Raw genomic sequence first — 9,786 nt, 5'->3', positions numbered from 1 at the left:
GCTGGGCTTTTGGTCAAGCCTGAGGGCATTTTCAATCACGGTGGAAGGTGAAGAGGAAACAGGTACATCACATGGTGTGAGCAGGAGCCAAAAAGAGAGCACACATGAGAGAGAGAGAGAGAGACAGACAGAGAGAGAGAGACAGACAGTGAGAAGGTGCCACACACTTTTCAATGACCACATCTCTCAAGAACTCACTTGCTATAGTGAAGACTGCACCAAGACATTAGGTATATGCTCCCATGATCCAAACACCTCCCACCAGGCTCCACCTCCAGCATTGAGGATTACAATTCAACATGATATTTGGCCAGGGAAAAATATCCAAAGTATATCAGGTATTATTTAGCAAAAATTAATAGTAGTCATATTATAAAGGCAATTGAATGTGATATAGGAGTTAAAGAGAAACTACTAGGGCAGATAATGAGAGTATGGGAATCCTAGGTAAGGTTTTCCTTTTTAATGAAAAGCAGCCCCCAAATCATTTTCTAACAAAGGACAGCCTGTAAAATTGAGCTGCAGACATAGACAAGCAAGCTGGAAGCCTGCACCCATGAATACTGGCAGAAAAAAGCTACCTGGGACTAGACATGTTCACAATGGCTTCCTTCCCTTTGTCAGCTATGTGTACGGTAAGAGCAGACAAGATGGTGAAAAGGCCATTTGCATAATAAGATTAGTGCAGGGTGACCAGCCTTCCCCGAACAAAACACCACATCACACCTGGTCGAACCAATCTGTGGGTTCTACATAAATCAGAAACTGCCTCCTCAAGCCTGCCTATAAAATCTGCTGTGGTCCACCCAGGCCACCTTTTCCCTTTTGGATGCCTCGCTCTCACAAGAGAGAGAAAGTGCTGCTCTCCCCTCTCTTTTCTTCTACCTATTTAACTTTTTGCTCCTTAACCCACTCCATGAATGTGTGTCCATATCCTTAATCTCAGTGCGCGAGACAATGAACCCCAGGTATTTACCCCAGACAACAATGCCACTTCAAATGTATCACTTTTAATGTGAAAATTACTATTGTGTTTGCATAATACAGTTTTGAGTTTCAAATTAGCAAGCATTCAAAATTAAGTTTTCCCTAAATGGGTAAACACCTAATCTCTTTTCTGAGGCCTACTAGATTTATATTTTGGTTTTTATAAATATGTATGGGAAGTTTATATTAAAGATTTTGTAATTGTTGATCCTTTAATTAAACATTTGAAAGAGTGCATTTTTTCCACATTCATAAGTGATCATACGGATTTCCTCAAATTTTCCAGAGAAGAAAAAATAACTATACTTGGGTGGAGCTAGAACATGGAATGGAAAGTTTCAGTCCAAAAGGCATTTTTTCCATCAAGTTATGAACATGTGAACATGGAATTGTAATTGAAACCATTTTGTATACTTCACCATCAAATTCATACTGAAAATAATGTTTTACTATTTTAAGCAACAGATAATAGAAAACTCTCACTGGTCCACAGAATTTATTAAATGTCTGCAATGGCACCACTGCATTAACCATGCTGGAGTGGTCAATGAAGTCAATGGCATGATTTTAAGGATATTAGATATGTGCAGGGGAACTAAATAAAACCTGTAGATAAATCAATGTTTCATAGTGAACCAAAAATTTTTGAGATGGTTTAATGCAACACAATTAAGTTTAGCTAGTGCTAGCTTCTAGAGTTGGTAGATTAAAACAAAACTTGCCTTTAGCTTCCTATGCTTTTTCTTTTTTATTGTTCACTTTCCAATGATAATTTAAATGAGCACTGAGCAGATCAAAACCAAATATCTGAAGAGCATGTAAGGTAGAAGAACCTACAGATAATTCATTTAACCCAAATCAGCCCAATTTACAGTGAACATAAACTAGAAGAGCTTTGAGACACTGATTTTGTAGAGTCCCTGCGCCCGGTGCTACTCTCTCTGTTTCAAGTTGAGCAAAAAAGTGGTTTACATTTGTCATGCCTACATGCTGTCATCTTACTGACTTCTCAAACCACTGCACTAAAATTGTTCTTGAAAAGATTACTCCTAAATTCATTTTGAGTTTTCAGTTAACTTAATTGAGTTACCTGTAGTATTTGCATTACTGATCAAACACTCTTTGAAATTCTCTCTGCCTCTGGCTTCCCCTGATTTCCTTTTTAATCTCTAAGACAAATCCTTCTCAGCATCTTTTCCTGATTTCACTTTGCCTTTTCCTCCATTCCCACAATTTCCCATTTTGTTCTTTTCCTACCTGTCCCACAAATGATGGCATCCCAGGGCTCCCTCCTTAGGTCCCTTATAGTTTCACTATTTACATTCTTTATGGTAACCATCTACTTTTTAGTTTTAAATACCAGCAGTGGTACTCTGCTCCTCCTATTCGACAGACAGCCACACATCTTCTTGTGCAGTGTCAGCTGCATCCCTGAGTCACTATGGTTAAAGTGAAGGATGGAGTAAATGGTTTTGGCCGTATTGGGCACCTGGTCACCAGGGCTGCTTTTAATTCTGGCAAAGTAGATATTGTCACCATCAATGATTCCTTCATTGACCTCAACTACATTGTCTACATGTTCCAGTATGATTTCATCCATGGCAAGTTCCATGGCACTATCAAGGCTAAGAACAGGAAGTTTGTCATCAATGGAAACCCCATCATTATCTTCCAGGAGTGAGATCCCATCCAAATCAAATGGGGTGATACTGGTGCTGATTATGTTGTGGAGTCCACCAGCATTTTCACTACCATGGAGAAAGGTGGGGCTCTTGGGGTGGGGAGTCAAAAGAGTCATCATCTCTGCTCCCTTTGCTGATTCCCCCTGTTCATGATGGTCATAAAGCATGAGAATTATAAAAGAAAATCAGCAATGCCACCTGTACCACCAACTGAATAGCCCCCTAGCCAAGGTCATCCAGGACAACCTTGGAAATCATGGAGGGACTCATGACAACACTCCTGGTCACTGTCACCTCACCCAGAAGACCATGGATGCCCCCTCTGGGAAACTGTGGTGTGATGGCCATGAGGCTCTCCAGAAAATCATCCCTACATCTACTGATGCTGCTAAGGCTGTGGGCAAGGTCATCCCTGAGCTGAACAAGAAGCTCACTGGCATGGCCTTCCATGTCCCCACTGCCAACATGTTGGTATGAGACCTGACCTGCCATCTGGAGAAACCTGCCAAACATGATGACACCAAGAAGGTGGTGAAGCAGGCATCAGAGGGCCTCCTCAAAGACATCCTGGGCTATACTGAGCTCCACGTTGTCTCTTACTTTAACAGTGACACCCATTCTTCCACCTTTGATGCTGAGGCTACCATTGCCCTCAATGACTACTTTGTCAAGCTCATGTCCTGGTATTACAGTGCAGTTAGCTACAGCAACAGAGTAGTGGACTTCGCAGACCACATGGCCTCTGAGGAGTCAGAACCCCAGACCATCAACACCAGCAAGAGCACGAGAGGAAGAGAGAGGCCCTCAGCTGCTAGAGAGTTCCTGCCACACTCAGTCCCCCACCACACTGAGAATCTCCCCTCCTCACAGTTTCCACGCAGACCCCCTGAAGAGGGAGGGGCCCAGGTATCCCTACCTTGTCAAGTGCCATCAATAAAGTCTCCTGTACTCAGCCAAAAATATTAAATAAATAATGGATAAATAAATACATATGTACATAAAAAATAAATACCAGTAATATTCTAGAGACTTCCAAATAGGAATTTCCTTTCAAAGCTGTATCTCTTTAAAGCTGCATCTCTAGCTCCTTAAAAGTCATCTCCACTTGGGTAGTGTATCAATCAGGGTCCAGTTAGGAGATAAAAACCACACCAGTAATTTAGATAGGAAACTTTGAATGTACAGAATTAACTAACAAAAGATGATTAATTACTAAAATGAGGAAAAAGAGGGCTGTAGAGGTAAATAGTAAATGCCAAAAGCTACAACCTCTAGGGCTATATAACCGTGAAAAACTGAGTAACTAGGATTTTAAAAGAGCTGCCCTTTCCACCTCTCTCCGAGACTGAAGTCCAGATCTCTTGGGAGAAGATTTAGCTGTTAGAGGAACATGCAGTGGTAGAAAACTTGCCAGAAGGCACAAGGCTGGAGGTGGCCTGAGAGGGTTTCTGAGGTGAATGTCCATGGCCTTCCACATGCTGATTTACTGGCTGCCAGATCCAAAGAAGAGCCACACTGAAATAGGAAGGGAGGGCCCTTCTGCCGTTATGGCCTTGCAGTATCCCTCCAGGGCTCTCTGTTGATAAAACCTAACACTGAGCCAGCTAGCAAAGGAGAAATGTTTACAGGGTCTGGCCAGTATCTCAGAGCAAGAAGGGTGGATTTAGGGGCTCAGACGTGATAAACAGAACTGGCACAAATGGTCCACTTATACCTCCAATTCAACTTGCTAAAAATGAGCAAGTTGAGCAACTCATTTTCCTCTGGTTCTTCTCTTACTCGATGGTATCACCATCTCCCTAGCTGCACCAACTGGAAATCTGGAAGGCATCCTAGATGCTTCACTTTTACTCAGATACATATGGTCAGTCACCAGCAGAGCCCGGCTACGAAAAGTGTGCAGAGCCATGACAGAGGCATTGTCATTCCGGCTGGCTGTGGAGTTACTTAAGAGTTGACTTGATTCCACACAAACAGTGTCTCCCAAGGGCAGTCCCTATAGGTCCAGGACCCTTGTCTCTGTGGTGGAAATTGAGCTGTTACTCATGATTCTCTCCTTTTGCTCTGCAGTTTGGAGCCTTGGGGAAAATCTCTCATATGTTTTCTTCCTTGGAACTCTTTGGAAGTGGCCAATCAGACCTGATGATGAGAGATATGTATTTTTTTTTTCTTTGCTGCTTCTGTTTTGTGTAACCCAGGCAAAAATTATGTGAATGCAACAACACAGGGATATAGTCAATATTACAGAAGCCTATTTATGTCTTATTTGTAGCTTATTTTAAAACCAGTGGTTTTTACCACTAAAGTAAAATCTTTTTAGTAATCTGTAATAGCAACAGTTTTTGCTTTGAAATATACTTGTGATACAAATTGTATACAGAAAAAAGCATCATTTTAATTTAATTATTTGATGTATTCTTCATCCAAATTTCATAAGAGTTATTTTAAATGTTCTCTAAATATTTCTGATTTTTTCTAGAGCATGTGTCTTCAATATATGTATATTAATATACAGATAATATACATATGCTTCTCTAATCATGCATTGAGTATATATAGAAACATATGCAAATGTAGTGATAGACAGATTACATTAAAATTAATATAAAGAAATTCTAGTATTTAGTTCCGCCCTGATGGACTGTCTTGTGTGTGTCACTTAAGGTTTACGTATCCAGCATTGGTGACAACTCTATTCATCTTTGTATGAACAGGGCAAACAGGAAATCAGATTTCTGTATGTTCTCTGAGGAAGTATCATAGTTTCAAAACAGTGACTAGTTTGTGTCCTGTGCAGGTTCTTATTTAATAAGAATATGCCTTCTAGCCTTGCACTCACCTTACCATACACCTCTCTGATGGGTTTCTACTCCAATCAAGGGGCAGAATGGTAGAATGGAGAGAATTGCTGAAGTTTTGTGGTATCGCAATTGCAGCTCTGTCATTAACTGATTTTGTGCCCTCGTGACTTTGTACAAGTTACCTGATCTCTTTTAGACTTGTTTTTCTGGAAATAGAAGGGTTTCAAGCCAGAAGGATCAGGCTTGGGAGCCTGTAAAGCACATCGCTTTTCTGACCCATGTGTAAAGTACTGTCAGATTTATTATAAGCTGGTGCACTTAAGAGGTATCAAGAACTCCTTGATTGGTTCTGTAGTATTGAACTTTGAGACTTACCAGAAGATAGAACTGAAGCTATCAGAAAGTGGAGTTTCTGCATAAGGCACCATATCAGTGCCAGATTATCACCAACAATATTCCAGAAAGGTGGTCATCCAATTTCCACCTCTTGGGATGGAAAATTCACTCGTTTTTAAACAGATTATCTCCAGTAAGAAAAGTTTTAAATGAAACTATGTATTTAATATCTGAACACCAAATACATATAAATTATATACATATGTGTAATAAAATAATTTACCTTTATATATATACATGGTGACCCTTAGAAAATCTGAAGGCAACTATCATACTCCCCTTGGTCTCTTACCTTTAACAGAAACATGTTCAATTCTTTAAATAAGTTTTCACATGCAATGACTTCCAGCTCCCTTGCTTACTGATTTGTTATTCTCTGAATATTCTGGAATTAGTTTGAAGGTTACTAGTTCCCGAAAAGTGGCCCCAGAGCTGGTTTTCTGAGCAGGCCCCCGCTCCTGCTGAGCACTGCCTCATTTTGGGGGGCAGATCATTCCTACTCCCTCTTACCTACTCACTCCAAGTGGTCTTTTCAAAAGCAAGCAAAGCTTCAAGCCTTTTGGATCAAACTCCATTCTTCATTTGTTTCTAGATAGCTGGCTGAAAGACTGAAACCTGACCAGGGCATGTGTTTTTGGATTTTACTTCCACTGTGTCTTTCTGCTTGACCTGGATCTTTGAACGCTAAATTTTGTTAGGTTTCTTGAATACGAAAACTCATTTGTGACATCCAGTTTTCCCTGATACACTGGATTCTGACCTCATTTTTGCCCACAGGACTCCCAGTGCTATTCTTTCTGCCTGCCCGCATCCCAGGCCTAATTTCTCCAGAATTTCTTCTCTTACGGTTATCTTGAGTCTGACACAAAAGTCTCTTCTTCCTCTCAATTCCTCCAGCTCTGAATGTCTGCACCATTCATTTCACATTTATCAAACATAGGCTTGGGTCATCAGTTACCCTTAAAAGCACATGTCTGGTCTGCCCAGTTGGATTAATCATATTCTGTAGTTGGAACTAGGGTTTTTGATATTTTGATAGTCAATACAATGCTTAATGTAAATCCTTGAACAAATTAAATTCTTAATAATGCTTAATAAATAATTGTTGGGCTAAAGCTCAACACTCCTACTCCTGTGATGGCCAAACATGACTTCTCCTTTAACGTACTTTGGAAAATGATTAGGTTTTTGGACCAGTCATTAGATTTGTATCTTGAAGAATTTGTTTATTTCCTCTTCTCTGACTTTTAAAATTGTGTCACATGCTGGATATTCCTTTTAGGTTTGGTTGCCAGGAAAGTTATAATGAAGTTCACCTACTGTGTTGGCTCCATGCTTCCCTTACTGTTTTCAATTCTAACTTCCAGTTTTTATTTCTATTATATTAATTGTATGTGATGCCTTTCTCTCATTTTTTAGTAAGACATTTTAAAATCCTTTCTGAGAAGGAAGGGTATTACAAATACATTTGTACAAGGCTCTTACTAATAGAAATAAAACTTTTTTAAACTTTTCTTTTGCATTTTGACATTTAGGAAGTAAAAAAGGACAATCTGAAGAAGATATAAGAGGCAGAGTAAGTCTAGATCCCTACCCATTGAAGAAATGTTTATCATTTTGCAAACAAGCTGATTGTAATTTTTTTTGAAATGTAAGATGAATTACATAATTGGAACTTCAGATGGAAAAGAGACTAAGAGATTCATATGTTACAAATAATACTACTAAGTTACTTAGAACAGAGCCATCTGGACAGAATCCATGTTGATATGTGAAAGAAAGGCAAGTAATTTCCTTGAGATATACCTCCATGAAATATCTTCCAAAATAGGCAAAATATGAGTTTGGGGTACAATAAGAAATACTGAACTTAAATCAATGTTTAACAACTCTAAGGGACATGGAGTAACTATAAAGCAATGAGAAGTTTTGTGTGTTGTTCATTTTTACTATTTTTGAGTCCTATTCCATATTACCCTAATGTCGTGACAAGGTGAAAATGGCAAGTTTCCTGTAATCAGTGCTAGATATTAGATTGTATTCCAAATTCCGTAAGAATTATTTTATACTACCTAGTTTAGTGCTTTAGTTTTATATTATTGTCTAGTTGATTCAACTGATGGTTAGATACAGGAGACACAAATGCATAAGCTCTAGCAATTGATTTCAAGAGCTTACTTCCTAATAGGAGAGCATATAGACTGGAATTAATCTAATTATATCCGTTGTATTTCATCTTGCCTCTTCAAATATATGATGTGTGGCTGCAGAGAAGTATGATGTCATCTTATACTTTGATACCTCCCTGTTGTGTCAGGTAGCAGTAACAACCCATACAAAAATAAGCAGGATTTTAACAAGGTGGTGTGATACAACTAAACTTTTGAGATGACCCTACCATAAATCACTGTAGTGTATAAATCCACAAAAGAGAAAACAACCTTAAAGAAATTTAAAAAGAATAAAAAGGTTTTAAGTTCTAGTATCAGTTGGCATATAGTTAATTCTCAAAGTGACTGGCACAGTTATCCAAACAGCTGGTGTTTCACAAGCACTTGATGTTTGACTGATTGATGTAGAACAGCAACTAAACCATTGGAACAATGATGTGGTCTCCAGACCACATCAGTTTATAAATCAGCTCATGTGTACATTGTAGAAGTGCTCCCTTTTTTGCTAGGTGTCTTTTGTTGTAGGGTTGTCATCCATGAACCTTGCAATGGGCAAGGAAAAGATATTACTTTTTCTCCCCTACACTAACAATACCCTTTACACACACACATTTAATATTTTATTTGGCACAGAAGCCTTCAGAAATGAAGACCCAGTGATCCAGGGAAAACCATATTTTTATAGACAGTCATGCAGAAATGTGATGGTAAAACCAAAAGGTATTGTTTAATGGTAATAACCTTGTGGTGGGGGGAGCTTAGTAAGGGCTGTTCTTTCAAATTCTTCTTGGCCTTCTGGTTATAGGGCATAACCTCTCTGGAATGAGGGTCTTATGACCTTCTCTCAGGGGGATAGGTCAGAGAACTATTTCATGGCCTGCTTCAGGGGAGAAAGATGGAAGAAGGTCAGAGAGTGACTTTTGGGCTTTCATTGTTTTCTCAATTTCCTTTAGCTTAAAATACTCAGTATGCCAAGGTGGTATATTTTGGGGTATTGTGTTCTGAGCTCCAACATGAGACATCAGGATGGTGGTGATGAAGGAAAAATATACGAATGAGGATTACAACAGAGGTGGTGTCTGGATCTGGTCTAAGATAAGATTAGCAGTGTTTCCAGATCTGAAATACAATTACTCGGTGTTTGGAAGTCAGTCAGATATTAAGCAGGTAAGAAATGGTAATCTCAGGACTCCACTATCTGGTAAAGGATTGTTCGTGACATTTAGGGGACTGAGAAATGGAAGATCAAAGATAATGACCAAGGTCGGACAGATGTTCACCCTCTGGGAGAAATTTTAGTCAAAAAGGTTAAATGGCCCATCAGATGGAAGTATATCAATTTCTGAGGAAACAAGGAGATCTCAAGTCAGGTTTCCAGTACTTAGGAGTCTAGTAGAGGAAATAAGACAGTATTAAAAACTATAGCCCATGATAATGTTCAAAAGAAGGATATAATCAAAGTACTGTAGACCGACAAAGACTGAATGTAAGGGAAATAGTATTAAGTAAATGGATATTATGTACTAAAAGCATGCTAGCTATTAAAAATGTGCAGGAGGAAGATACCATGTCAGTTGGAAGATTAGAAAAGGCTTTGTCATTAATGTCTTTAAAGTAGGTGATCAGAGAACGAAATCTGAAGCCAGATGATCTGGATTCTAATCTTATCATTGAAACACTGTGATTTTTTTTGACAATTGCTTAAATAGTTTAAACTTGGGATCTCTATTATGAAAACTTAGGACAGTA

General features: G+C 39.0%; 1 pseudogene; it reads left to right on the top strand.

Annotated features, from left to right (window-relative positions):
* Positions 1-2,428: 2,428 nt before the first annotated feature.
* On the top strand, positions 2,429-5,890 carry LOC100584159 (annotated as a pseudogene).
* The last annotated feature ends 3,896 nt before the right edge of the window (positions 5,891-9,786 follow it).

The sequence above is a fragment of the Nomascus leucogenys genome, chromosome 5, assembly GCF_006542625.1.
Source record: "Nomascus leucogenys isolate Asia chromosome 5, Asia_NLE_v1, whole genome shotgun sequence".
Classification (NCBI taxonomy): domain Eukaryota; kingdom Metazoa; phylum Chordata; class Mammalia; order Primates; family Hylobatidae; genus Nomascus; species Nomascus leucogenys.
This window is presented reverse-complemented; position numbering and strand designations above follow the sequence as displayed.